Source organism: Sorex fumeus, unplaced genomic scaffold (assembly GCF_029834395.1).
Source record: "Sorex fumeus unplaced genomic scaffold, SorFum_2.1 ptg000037l, whole genome shotgun sequence".
Lineage (NCBI taxonomy): Eukaryota > Metazoa > Chordata > Mammalia > Eulipotyphla > Soricidae > Sorex > Sorex fumeus.
The window spans coordinates 23,182,004-23,196,603 of record NW_026606094.1 but is presented as its reverse complement, the minus strand read 5'-3'; the positions used below and the strand labels follow the sequence as shown (position 1 = coordinate 23,196,603).

The 14,600-nt window shown below is 38.2% G+C and overlaps 1 pseudogene; it reads right to left on the bottom strand.

The window, feature by feature from the left end:
- Positions 1-9,781: 9,781 nt before the first annotated feature.
- LOC130027773 (ubiquitin-conjugating enzyme E2 C-like) lies at positions 9,782-10,284 on the bottom strand (annotated as a pseudogene).
- Between the last annotated feature and the right edge of the window lie 4,316 nt (positions 10,285-14,600).

The following is a 14,600-nucleotide window of genomic DNA, read 5'->3' as shown; positions in this document are numbered from 1 at the left end:
ATTTTGTATTTGTATGTGAAATATTGCTTTTCTCTTTCTTTTATGTCCTTTGCATAGTTTAATTTAGAGCAATGTCCTTTTTGTATAGACTCAGGAAGACACTTAATGCTAGTGCTATGCTTTTGTAACTTGGGGGTTAATTGACTCCAAATAAATCTTTACTCTGGGTATCTGTCATAATTACTCGATTTAAGCCTCAGTTGACCTTAGTTCCTACCACCCCAAAAGCAGGGTCCTAATGAATGGACTGGATGAATCCAGGGCAAGTGGTAAGCTATTCTGGCATCAAAATGGGACAGGCCAAGTGCATAAAACTTATAATAAGTTAAGAACATGGGCAAATTCTATCATGACCCAAAGAGAAGTGACTAGACAAGACCCCTCCTAGGATTAGGGAGGACTAATCTGGCCTGAGGACCGTAGTCTGGAATTTATAGTGAGATGTCTTCGGGAGAGGCACCCTTATATGCTCAACATATCTCTTACTGTGCCCATACAAAATGACTAGAAATATTATTAAGAAGTAAATCTCAGATGATTGTCTATAGACTAAGAAAAGGAGAAGAATATCCTTAGATGAAGAATACTTGAATGTCCTTGAGGGGATCTCCTAGCAAGGAGGAGATCTTTATCTAAGAAGAGCTTCCCCAGAAGGAAGGACTTTACATATGTTGATTGTGATAATTCACCTGGGTGTAGTTGTGACCCCCCCCCCCCCCCAACCTGGGAAGGTTGGGCTTCGAGACTGGGCACAAGGAGACTACCATGAGAGACAGGAGGAGACTGCAATGAGGGGCAATATGAGACTGGAATAGGGCGCGCAGGGATACTGGAATATGCACACAGGGAGACTGAAATAAACCGTGGAACCAAGATTGAAATAAACGGCTAATGATCACCAACCAGCCTGGCAGCCTTGTTCCTTCCCTCATGCATCAGTTGGTGGAGGCAGCTGCAGACCAGGGTGGGGAAGCCTCTCATGGCCACCAAATGCACATGATGGGAGAGAGAGCGCACACTCACTCACTGAATACACAGTAATCTATCCCACTTATAACAAATCTCCTAGATTGCTTAAACATTTCACAGTTGATAGCATGCAATCCTAATTTGGAATCATAAACTGGTTTCATCACTTGATCATTTGACTTCACGTTAATCATTGATTTGCTCGAGCGGGTGCCAGTAACATCTCCATTCTTCCCTGTCGCGTGCTAGTGTAGCCCAATGGCGTCTGTTCGTTCTAGGAACATGAAGAGCCTCAAACCGATAGTTCAGGGTCTTGACGAAGAAGTCTGACCATCTTGTAGGTGGGCGGCCACGCGGTCTTTTGATGTCCCATGGAATCCAGTTGGTAACGGCTCTAGTCCAGCGGTCGTCTCCAAATCTGGTTTAATTATGTAATAAAAATGAAATCATTTTGGGCACAAGATGAATGGGAGAGTGTATATCTATGTGTTTATTTAATTTAATCTCAACAACCATGCACACAAATTTTGCTATAATTATAAAATAGGAGAATAAAGAGAAAAGTTTATTTGCTGAGTTTATAATAGTTGACAGTCAGTTTGGTGATCCTATTTCTTCAGTACAGAAACTCATGTTTTTATTGAAATATTATTATGATACTATTGTGATATTCTATATTATATAGGCTGGAGATTTAACTATATCATAATATTCTCTTATATCCCAAATGCATAATCCAAAATTATGATATTTTGAATTCATAAGTCGACTAAATTAGAAAAGAGCCTTCAAATAAAAAAATTATGTTCAGGTACTCAATAAAACCACAAGGCAAACAATGTGTCAGCATTAATTCCACCACCAGCATCAACTTCTCTGCACCAATGTTCCACCAATGTTCCCATTTTCCTTTCCACACCTCAGTTTGCCTTCTTGACAGGCACATGTTTTTTTAAGTTTAGCTGTTATAGTTTGTATCTTATAGATTCAGTTATGTTGTTTCTGCAGCTCAAATACATAAATATTCAACACCACCAATAATAAAAATTACCTCCAGATTTCAGCCAACTTCAAACAAATTCAAATGCTGGTTTGGCCCATATTATCTTGGGTTGTGTAAAAGGAAAAGTTTAATGAACGTTTTGAAATTGTTTCTCACTTTCTTTTTTGATGCAAAATTAAGCTTTAGAGGTATGAAAACGAGAAATTCAAACATTTTAAATAAGTAAGGGATTTAATAATTAAATGCAGCTCAACCTAATGTTCCATTTTCTGTTATGGTTTCTTTCTCTTTTTTCCTCCACTCTGATTCCTGGTAAATTATATTTTCTTGAAAAGAAACATAACAGGATGAACTGTTTATGATTTGACTATATAAACTGGAGCTATTGATTATTTTTCTGAGATAGAAACCTTAACAAATAGCCAGTTAAGACTAAAAAAATAATTCCCTGAAAGATTATTTTTTTCCCTTGTAAATTTTTATCAGGGAAATTAGTATTTATTCTCATTCTCATACCTGCTATTACTTACTTAGTTGCTGTCAGAATCTGCTTTTAAGGAAAATATACTTTCAGAATGAAGGGGTTAAATAACTTTGAATTGTTCCCATGTGTTGGTGACAAATTGCTTTAACCTTTAGCTATTCATGTTATTTCTCTCCTTGAAAGAATTGCTAAGCCCAGGCTGATTTTAGAAAAGACTCCAGTTTATTGCTAAGAGAAGTGATTATATGTGAAATGATTTAACACTTAACAATTATGAATATTATCACTGGATGTCAGGCAGTACCTAGTGCATCTGGCTTCCCTTTATGACGAAATGTGACATTTCATACTAGAACTAAGAGTGTACCATTTCTTAAAACTGAGTCTACTTAGAGTAACTTCTCTGCCTCTCTCCAAGACTAGGTAACTTAAGGACCATTTGGTTCTTTCCTATTTATATACCTCATGCAGTAGCACTATTGTTGATTGAAGGTAATTCAAAAAACATATATATAAAAGAATTATTAAAAGAACTAATAAAAATGCAGCATCAGGGATTCTCTGGAAATCTACAGAAATGACTTATTTAAATGCATTATTTAAAAATTTATATTTGACATTTTTGGTTCTCAGCACCTTATGAGTGAGAAGAATAGAGAATATTGGAATAGATACAGTGTGCTGCACTTCACTAGATGCATCTAGATTGCTAAGTTATAATTAGAGTTAATTATGAAGTTTCATGGCAACAAAGAACTCTAAGCAGTCGAGATACCATATGCTAATAAGGATGGCATTGTAATTCTGTTTAATTTTTGAGGTCAATTAGTTTAAATAAAAGTGATATACTTGTTATTGTCCGTGATTATTTTGGTTATGAAAAATAGACTTTTCTCAAGTATGTTGAATATAACTGAGCTCTCTGAACAGTAGCCAAAGAGGTCTGAGTTTTACTTGGGTGATGGTTCGGGTTTAAAACTTACCAGTGAGAGTTCATGCATCTTCCTCTATTCTCAGCTATTCCTGGGACTGCACTTCAAATGCTTGACTATTTCTCTTTCTTGGTAAGCTAAGTGCGGGATAACGTATAGCAAAGCAAAGCAAAGGTCTCAGTCAATCAGAAGGGACAGGGACAGGAAATTATTCCTTGATTAGATGGCTAAGATATTATTTTAAAACATGTTATTTCCAGCAATGTTATCAGAAAGAAAAGAGAAGTGAATCTGGAGAGGTACTGTGGTGATAAAATGTTATGTTTAGGGATAACTGTATCTAGCGTGAGTAGATGTAGATATCTAGGAGAGTAAGTAAATGGAAAGACATGTGGTAGGTTGTATCTGAAGCTCAGGGCAAGGAATGGCTGTAGAAATTTCTTTGATTGTAATTAGCCTATAGGTTAGGTTTAAATCATTAGCTCATATTAGAATCCCTGCAAAGAACATGTGAAAGAATGATGTATAGAAGAAGTGAGGAGAGCAGAAAGCCATTGCAGTACCCACATTAAAGGACCAGAAAAGGGGATGCAAAAACTATCTATATAGGGATATAAAAAGTTGAGGTAGTATTGAAGGGATTAATATCATGAAAACCAAATACATACAATTTTAGAAAGGATTACATCTCTACAATTCTGAAATGGACAAAAAAGAAATGGTAAGAAATGAATAGACAAAGGACAGATTTGAAACTAGGGAATTCTTGTTTGCTATTTTCAGAAAAGTTCTTGCATAGTTGAAGCAAAGTTGCTCTGGGTGGGAGGTGAAAACCAGATTTTCATGATTGGGAGAAAATGGGAATGGGAAGCAAGGATGTGGGAGTATTTAAAATAGAAAGTTCTCCAGAAGAAGCTGAAAAAAAATGAAAAAGTACAGAATTGAGGCAGGACCTGGGCCAAGATATAGTTCTTCAGGAGAGAAAAAAATTGAGTGTATTTATTAGCTAAGTAAAGGAGATTGTTGATTTGAGGAACGAAGGATTAAAAAAAATGGTATGGCATTGTGAAAGTTGAGAGAAAAGTTTTGTGGAGAAAGATTTTACATTGAAACTAGGTAACTGCTAATAACAGAGTGGCACTGGTGCATTGGAACAAGAAAATAACACAGGGTATAGTGACTATAAAGCAAAATACCAAATTAATTCTTAGGTTAATTTATTAAGTAATTGATGCTTATGCAAAATCTTTTATATTCCTTTGATTTTTCTTGTTGATACTGCTATTCAGGCATAGTTTTATATAAATATTTAAGGCCTACAAATAATTTAGTGTGAGCCATTTTAGTTAATTTCACCTATTTAGATCTAATGTTTTAGTGAAATTCAAAATATATTTTTATTAATTGACAGTTTTTAAAAAATGTAGTGTGAGGGATCAAATCAGGCTCTCATCCATGTAAAGCATGCATTCTACCTCTGAGCACAACTAGCTAATGATAACTCATGCACACAGCAATTCAACACTCCACTTTAACTAGATTGGCCCCTCTAAACCTATGGCATCAGTCCCTAGTTCTTAGGTTCTGTAACTTTTGGTTACTTGTTATTTCCTAAGTTTCTTTATATCCTACAGAAGAGAGAGATCATTTTGTATCTATCCTTCTCCTTCTATCTGACTTCACTGGCATAATACTCAGATTTATCCACTGAAGCCAAGTAGTATTCCACTGTGTATATGTATCATTAGTTTCTTTTTTCTTTTCTTTTTTTCTTTTTGTTCTTGTAATGTGGAAGTTAAATTCTTAGTTTTATGAGAAGTATCTTGTTTTCCAAAAGAGTCTAACTAGTTGACATTCCTACAAGCAATAGATAAGAATTCTCATTTCTTCATATTCATGCCAATGCTGGTTGTTTTTGTTCCTTTTCATCTGTTCCTCTCATGGGTGTGAGGTGATATCTCATTGTTTTGATTTGTACTTCCCTAGTGATAAATGATGCAGAGCATTTTTCTCCAAATAGTTTTTAGTCATCTTTAGGTCTTCTTTGAGGAAGCTTCTCCCCATTTTTTTTCTTTTTGGGTCACACCTGGCAATGCACTCGGGTTACTCCTGGCTCTGCACTCAGGAATTACCCCTGGCGGTGCTCAGGGAACCAGATGAGATGCTGGGAATCGAACGTGGGTCGGCTGCGTGCAAGGCAAATGCCCTACCCGCTGTGCTATTGCTCCAGCCCCTCTCCCAATTTTTTGATGGTGTTTTTATTCTTGTTAAGTTTTGTAAGTGCTTTATATTAACTTGGATATTATCTCATTGTCAGATGACTAGTGGGTAAATGTATTTGCTCACTGATGTTCTACCCTCTCCCTAACTGATTTGTACCCAGGAATATAGTAAAAATACCACTGAGTAAAAAATTAACATTTCTCTTAGAAAAATGATTTCACAGAAGCACCCTTAACTCTCTCCATCTCTAACCAAGTAATTGAAGTGGCCACACAGGGGAAAATTTAAAAGTTTTGATGATTAGAAACTTCCTGTCACTTTAAAGTTTCTTTGTATGGTGTTGCTGAATCTATACTTGCTTTTCCGGTGCTAGTGGAGCTCAGTCAAACTTTGTCCACCGGACGAGAGGAAGAGACAGGGACTTGGAAAAGCATAACATGGCACATTTATAATGAATAAATTAAGGAAATGCAACCATGTGCCATCTGTCACAAAATAATTTACAGTCTCAACATTAACTCCTGATATTGCACCTTGGGTTCCTTGAGATGTATAGCAGATATAACAGTTAATTATTTTTTGAAATGTATGTCATTAACAGCCTCACAAAGCTATGCATGTTGTGATCAACTCTAAGGAGATTCGTGAATTGGTAACAGTCAATATCCTTTCCTTTTTGTTTAAGCACAAGAAAAAATGCAGCTCATCCTGACATTCTGACAAGACCTGGAAGATTTTATATTTACTTCATTTGGTGCTTCTGAATTGTCATGGCAGGACTATGCATTGTCACCATTTGGGAAACTTACAGTTGTTATTTTTTTTTAAATTAAACATGAGAAAGATTAAGAACATACAGTAGTAGTAGAGAGAGTATGAGAGGCAGAAAATAAATCCATAAGATAGTGTGCAGTGTTCTAAAGTGGAGGGACCGGGAGTTACATGAGAACATAGGTGGAGAGTCTTGAGTATGAATGTGGTGTTAAGGGAAGTACCAGGATGTACTAGACCATAAGTGTCAATTAACACATAATGGGGGGGAGGTGGGAAGGAAGGAATGTTAGGCTGGAGGTGACATGGGGACAAAGCAGGGGGTTATAGGTACTTCATTTCAAGGGTATTCAGTAACTTTGTGTATCAGCAACCGAAACTTCAATACTATCATAACCCTATTCATATTAAACTATTATAAAAATTTTTAAAAGTAAAACAAGTTTTATCCAATATGACAAATAGATTGGAATTGGACAGTGAGGTTTGAATCTAGGTTCAAGCACTTATCAACTCTGATAGTTGCTAAACTACACTGACTTCTAAGCCACAGTTTACACATCTGTAAATGGTTTGCTGTGAATCTTTTATTTTTAATAAAATGTAAAATGGTAAACATGCCTGGCACAGGTGTATGTTTAATAAAAGCCAGGATAATTAAATGATGCATGAAGTATAAAGTGGCAAATACGTGGAAAATTGTCTGTGTTAAGAAGGTCTTGAGAACTAGGAATAGCGTAGGAAATGCAGCTATGATTTGAGTCGGTAAGCTAGTTACTGCCAAGGATGGTGAGCAGTGTGCATCTTCACCAAGTTTTAACAAGTGATGCAAATAAAACTGTGTGGTTGGAGGGGGGTGTCTAGAAATCTGTGCAAAGTGATTTTCGGTGATTACTTAGTCTAGAATGGAGGGAGGGAAAGAAAGAAAAATCTAAGTAAATATATGAAAGGTGGTAAAGGTAAGGTAAGGTAAAGGCCCTCCCGTTGATCGTCGATTTGCTTGAGCGGGCCCAGTAACGTCTCCATTGGAGACTTTTGTTGTTACTGTGTTTGGCATATCGAATACTCTCGGTAGCTTGCCGGGCTCTTGGAGTCATCTGAAAAATTGATTCAAAGGTGATCCCTTTTGAAACTGCAGTAAGACCCAATCATAAAATTTGCCTATAATTCAAAGCGTCACCCTACCTCTGAAGCTCAGTTACACTAGGCAGAAAAACCTACTTTAAGTAATTATTTTTGGGAAAAAAAACCCCAAAAATCTCCTTATGGTTCAGAGAATAAATAGCTCTTCCTCAACAGCAATACCCTTCCTTATTTAGTGTAAAACTATTGCTAATAAACAGTGACATTTGTCCTGGCTCCCTCACATGGCAATGACCTTTCCAGTGAAGTGGGAGCAGAGATGATGTATGTCACTTGCAGGAGGAGAGGGTCAAGAACAAGACTCACCCTCTCCTTCCACTCTTTTTCTTACCTGCTGACTGGATGCGCAGGTCTTGGGGTAAACTTGGAAACCACATGTTGAAAGCCAGTAAACTGGTGGAGGCTAGCTCAGTCTTCGAACGCTGCTCAGAAGAGAGCTGACAATGGACCAGGAACACCAGTTTTGTTTTTTCTCTCTCTACATAGGAACGATATTTTTGTTTGGTTTTGTTTCCAGCTGTTGAAGTTTCAAGGTTTCTTAAACTGCGAAATAATATTTTAATTATTTTAAAATTTCAAAACTACTCTGGAGAATCCACCCCCCCCCCCGAGCCTATTTAAGAAATAAGTCACAATTATATAAAAAAATATAGACTTTCAGCATAGGTCAGTAGGTTCTATTCCCCTTGATGATGGCAGAGAATTTCATAGATGGGAGGAAAATAACAAGTGAAATCAGTGTTGTTCTCTGAGCCAATGGTAGAGCTTCATCAGTGATTTATTGTTCTGACTTGCTCCTTTTGTACAAGCCTTATTTTCTATTCAGTACATTTCCTTCTGGCAGGATGTTTGGAAACAACAGCAGCCTCAGGCTTAGCAGAGAAGGGCCCCCTTCTTGCTTCCATCCTCAGCACATTGTTCACATGTTTGCCTTTTCATTTAGTAATTGGAGGTGATTCTCTGTATTTCCTCATTATGTATTTTGGGGACTGACAGAAAGATTCAGTGCTATTGTGACAGAGTTCTAGGTCCAAATTACTGTTCACCTTTCCTTCTTGATATACAGCTTGTCTCACTTCCCAGAGTCTCTTGTAGTTTGATGTAGTTGTGTGACTGAGTTCTAGCTCATAGAATTTGAGCGCTATCTGCTCCATTTTTCTGGGCATAAATCCCCCTCTCCCAGTTTAACTTATCCTTGTCTGGGAGAAATATGATCATGATAGGGCTGGAATTTGCAGACTGAAGATGGCAAAGCCTTGTCACTTTGGGTTTTTGAATGACTATAAAAAGACACAGCCCCCTGGGTCTGACCATCTGTCCATCAAGAAATTAAGTTCTGTTGAGTTTGAGGCAATAAATATTTTGGTATATTATTATAGCAGCTGCTGTTATGCTAATGCAGCCACTGTCACACTAACCAATATATCCAGTAGTTAGCCTTTGGATGATATACTCTTCCTAAACTAAAAACCCTCATAAGGCTTATAAAGAAAAAATTAAATATAAGTCAATATAGGTCATATGTAACATTTCTGTACACATGTAATACGTACATCTCCGGATGTTTATTATCTCCCTTGCTCTATGTAAAGAAATCAAAACAAACAAACACTGTCCTCCCGTTGTTCATCGATTTGCTCCAGCGGGCCCAGTAACATCTCCATTGTGAGACTTCTTGTTACTCTGTTTGGCATATTAAATACTCTTGGTAGCTTGCCATGCTCTCCGAGAGGGGCGGAGGAATCAAACCCTGCTCGGCCTGGCTGGCTTCGCACAAAGCAAACGCCCTAACACTGTGATGATATTTTAATCAGAATGATTGGAATATTATATAGATTAGGTAATAGCCTAGAACCTAATTTAAGGCTCACAATGTTTCACATTGGGTGAATCCTTATTTTGGGTAGGACTTTGTGAGTGGAGAGTAAAGAAATGAATGAGAAGTGACTTTCAGATGGGTGTTGGAACATTGTAAGGTGGAAACTCAATCATGGAGAACCTTGTAACTGTGCATCTCATGGTGATTTAATGAAAAAGAAATGACTTATATTCTCCCATTTCATTTTAAAGCTGTGATTTGTTAAAATTAAAATTTGGTTAAAGGAAACTTAATTTAAAATAACAAAAACAAAACAAAAATGACACCACAACTTGAAACACGGGATCTTGTACAGAGACAGAACGGGAGGCGGTGGTGGAGAACAGCCCTTTGAAGGGAAAATACAAACACTGACAGAGGCGGGGCCGGTCCGGCAGTCAAGGCTCTTGGCTGGATAGCTGCTCGGAGTAGGTTTCTGCAGGTACTTTTTAAAGGCTAGAGAAGTTTTCCAGAACTAGGCACCGTGCGTGTCCAGTCGGCGCTGGGTTGTCCAAGCAGGCTCTGGATGAACAGCAGGATGGTCCTGATGTCGTAGAGGGCAGACTACTTGTCTTCCAGGATGTCCAAACAGATGTTGCCACACTGTGGTGGTAGCAGGGTGTGGGAAACTTCAGTGTGAGCACGTTGCATGGGCAGCCGCTGGGGAACTCCAGGGAGAGCTTAGACCTCAGGTCCTCATACTCCCTTTAGCGGCTCCATGGGTGGTCCCCACCCACTTGAAAAAGTTGTCTGACTCAGGGAAGGTAGAAATGCCTTTGTCACAAGGCATCAATAGGTTCATCAACTCCTGCTGTGGCCATTTTCCCCTGGAGTACAGAGCAGCGCCCCCACCGGGCTGGGCACCGGCTGCTCAGGCAGTGGTCGGGTTGAGGTACTGAGAGGCCACCTGGCCGGTGCTCCCAGAGAGAGAGAGAGGAGTGGGGAGCAGGAAAAGAAAAATTAAAATTTGGGAGACGTTGATCTCAAAGTTGCTTCATTTGAAATGAAAGTGATAAGTGGGTGGTTAAATTTCAGCATGATAAAGAAGACATTGTACATCTTCCTAGATCCCCAGAATCACTCACAAGGTAACCTGGAACATCTTCGATTTTATGAGCCCAGATATTTCCTTTGGGTGTACAGACTTAAATCCTCTTGAAAAAGCACAAGCTTTTCCACATTTTTTTGGTTCTGTTTTTAGCTGACAATATTAAATTCTGTTCCCATTTCCTTTCCGATTAATAGTAAAACTAGACTGAACTTATGGGAATCTAATGATATATTTTTTTCTTTTTTTTCCAAGGGAACTGTGTTTGAAAACAGCAGGTTCCCAGGAGTATGAAATTGCATTCTGTGTCAATACATTCGCAATTACTTTTGTAGAAGAATCTTTGATGTCTGCTTTTAATGATAGGAATATTGTCACTATCCATTCGAGCTTTGAGTTGAATTTTATCCCTGTGTGTATTGCATCTGTGTGACTAATATCTAGAGCAATGATCAATAATACATTTGATAAACATTCTCTTTTAGTTCTGTCCCCTTTAGTTCTATTCATTTGTTAGCTTATGGTTTTAAGCCTTATTCTCAAGTATTATTGAACAAAAATGTTGACTTATTTTATCAGTCAGCATCCCAGCAGGAAACAGATGGGATACTTAAATGAAGTAATAAATAAGGACAGGGTATGTGGAGAAAGGCATAGCATAGTAAGTAACAAGTATTACTGACAGTGGAAAATTATCCTTTCTGTATGCCTGATGAAGCAAAAATAGTTACCAGAACCTGGAGATTTTTGGAGAAGACTGCCTGAATAAAGCTTAGGTCTATATCTGGGAGCTATTGCTAAGTTACAATGAAATCTATGGTTGGGGGCAATTACTTAGTAATTGTAACCTTATAGGAAAGAAAGATTAATCAACTTTTACTCTGCTTTCCACCTTCTATCTACAGGGAATGGAAGTTACTGGGATGGAAATTATCAATCATCCCAGGAACCAGAGGAACAGAATCCAGAAGGCAAAAGATTGAGATGCCCCATATGTGTCAGCTAACGGCATCCAGAGCAGCAAAATCCTAGAGTCTTGATTTGGAAGTACAAACAAAATATTTAAACTGTTGGCTATGGGTCTCTGTCATGAAATTTAAGAGTAAAAATAAGTATACTACTCAAATATGAAACTCTAGTTCTTTGTCAATGTTAGTAGGCACATGTAGCTATTTTAACTGATATTAACTGAAATTAAATACAATGTTAAATTTAGTTCCTTAGTCACACTGGCTCCTTCAAGTGCTCAATCACTGTTTTCACATAACTAGTGGTGTTGTATTGGGCAGAACAAGTCAAGAGCATTTCCACTGTCACAGAAAAGTTTGTTGGACTGTGTGACTCTAATTAAAGAACTAAATAAAATATTCCTAGTTGCTTAATTTATTTTTTTTCCTTTTTGGGTCACACCCAGTGACTCACAGGGGTTACTCCTGGCTCTGCACTCAGAAATTACTCCTGGCGGTGCTCAGCGGATCATATGAGATGCTGGGGATCGAATCTGGTTTGGCAGTGTGCAAGGCAAATGCCCTACTCACTGTACTATCGCTTTAGCTCCTATTTGCCCAGTTTATTTCCTTGCTTTGTCTCAAAATAAAACTAACATAACTTGGCATTCTAGACCACAAATATGTTAGCTTTCAAAATTAAGCTATTTTATTCTTAATGAGTTAGAGTTGCTTGTGCATATGTTAAAAATTTAACTGACCAATTAAGACAAGAATGGAATAAATTGAAAGGATCTTCGTGGTGCTCAAGAAGTGAAGTGTGAGGTAAGGGGAGGCTGATGAACCAGGAAAGCAGGTAATTCAGGAGTTCAGGAAGTAAGTTAAGTCTCATTAGATACTGAATAAAATCTCTGTCTCTTTTCCTTTTTAAAAAATTGATTGTGGAGAAGTTCTACATGACTGCCAGATGCTTGCTTTTACCTTGACTAAGGGAAAAACAGGCTAACTTGACATAAGGATCAATTAAGGCTGTACATGAGGAATAAGAACCATTCTCCAAAGAAAACCTGATTGTCTAAAATGAAGAAATGGGAGGAATGGATGAAAATACTTCCGATAACCAATTTATTGCTTGAAACAACTTATCCATTAGTTACTTAACACCTCTATATAAAACGTCCTATTTATACGTCATACATTCTATTCATAAAAATAATGACATATCATTGGTTTAGAGTAGTACATAAGTCTTAAGGGTATAGCTTCAATTCTTGATAAATGCAGTACTGAACCACTTCTACAACCTAGCTCTAGTTACCATTCCCCACTAGCCAATGACCCTTCCTCCACTGTCATTTCTCTCAACTCTTACACCATTCCTTTTTGGTAACTACCATTTTGTTTTCAGATTTAAAAGTTTTATTTTATTTATTTGGTTTCTTTATTTTATGTATTAAAATATGAAAAACAAGAAGCAAAGTGTTGGTGAAGAGGCAAAGAAAGGGAAATCCTCTTGCACTATTGGTGCAAGAATGTAAATTGATAACAGCTATGATGAAAAATAGCATGAAAGTGCCTCAAAGAATTCAAAATAGATGGGGCCTGAGTAATAGTACAGTGGTTAGGGTGCTTATCTTGCACATAGCCAACCCAGGTCTGATCTCCTGCACCACCTATGGTTCTCTGAGCTTTTCCAGGAGTGATTCCTGAGCACAGAAACTGGAGTAAACTTTGAGCACTGTTGGCTGTGTGCCCAAAATGACAACAATAACAACAAAAATAAATCAAAAATAAGACTAAAAACATTTCCTTCATGAGCTTTAGTCTAGCTGATTTATCAAGAGGTGAGAAAGTAGTGTTAGAATCTCCAACTGCTACTGTGTTGCTTTCAATGTCTTTCTTCAAGTCAGTTTTTAATTTTTTTGGCTTTTTGGGTCACACCCGCTGTTGCTCAGGGATTACTCCTGACTCTGCATTCAGGAATTACTCCTGGTGGTTTTTGGAGGACGATATGGGATCAAACCCAGGTTAGCAAATGCCCTACCCACTGTACTCTTGCTCCGGCCCCCCAAGTAAATTATTTTAAGTATTTTACTCATCCTTCATTATGTGCATATTCATTTAGAAGTGTGAATTCTTCCTGATGTACATACCCTTTGATCATTAAGAAATGACCTTTTTTGTCTCTTATAACCCTTTTCAGCCTAAAGTCTATGTCATCTGATACTACTATCAGTAAAAAGAAAATTTGTGAAAAATGTTGTATTTCATCATGGGGACATTACATCCTTGTCTGTGGATTTACTAAGCCATTGCTGCCAGTTAAGTCTTCTGTGTTAATGTTTTTGTTAGTCAGGATTTTTTGTTAGTCGTGACTTCTACATTATATTCCCATCCCATCTTCTGTGGTCCTACTGAGATGTTAGCATTATAGAGTTCGGCGATGTTACTCCAGAAAATCCAGAATATTTAAATGGGTAGTCAGGCTGGAGGCATGGCGGGAATGTGGCCCACCCCTCTCCCAAGGTCACCCTGGAGATCTCAGCTAGGACTGGGCATCCTAGAAATTTTTGCAGCTAGTTGATCTCTTTTTGGATTTAGCACAGCGGTAGGGCGTTTGCCTTGCACGCAGCCAACATGGCCGACCTGAGTTCGATTCCTCCGCCCCTCTCGGAGAGCCCGGCAAGCTACCGAGAGTATCTCGCCCACACGGCAGAGCCTGGCAAGCTACTCGTGATGTATTCGATATGCCAAACACAGTAACAACAAAGTCTCCAATGGAGACGTTACTGGGCCCACTCGAGCAAATCGATGAACAACGGGAGGGCCTTTACCTTTTACCTTTACCTTTGAGTCTCTAAATAGGGCCAGAAGATATGCTTATGTGGAGATATCAGTGGGACACAGTTTATACCTCAGCCAATTACATACATAGGTTCCAAGTTAGCCACACACTTGACAAAGCTTCCTATTCTATTTTTATAATAGTCATCTTCATTGGTGTGAAATATCTCATTGTCCTTTTTACTTTGTGGATAGCCTTCCCAGGGTTTCTTGGGAACCCTGGGGCCACTTCAGGACATCCTAGGTCAGACAGTGCCAACCTGATGGTGCAATGCTAGGGCCCAGCAAGGCATTGCTGCTTGGGCCTTGTCGTACTGGGGGTACCAGAACACCAATTGGTGCTGGAGGACTTTCTGGTGATGAAGATCTAAATTCAGG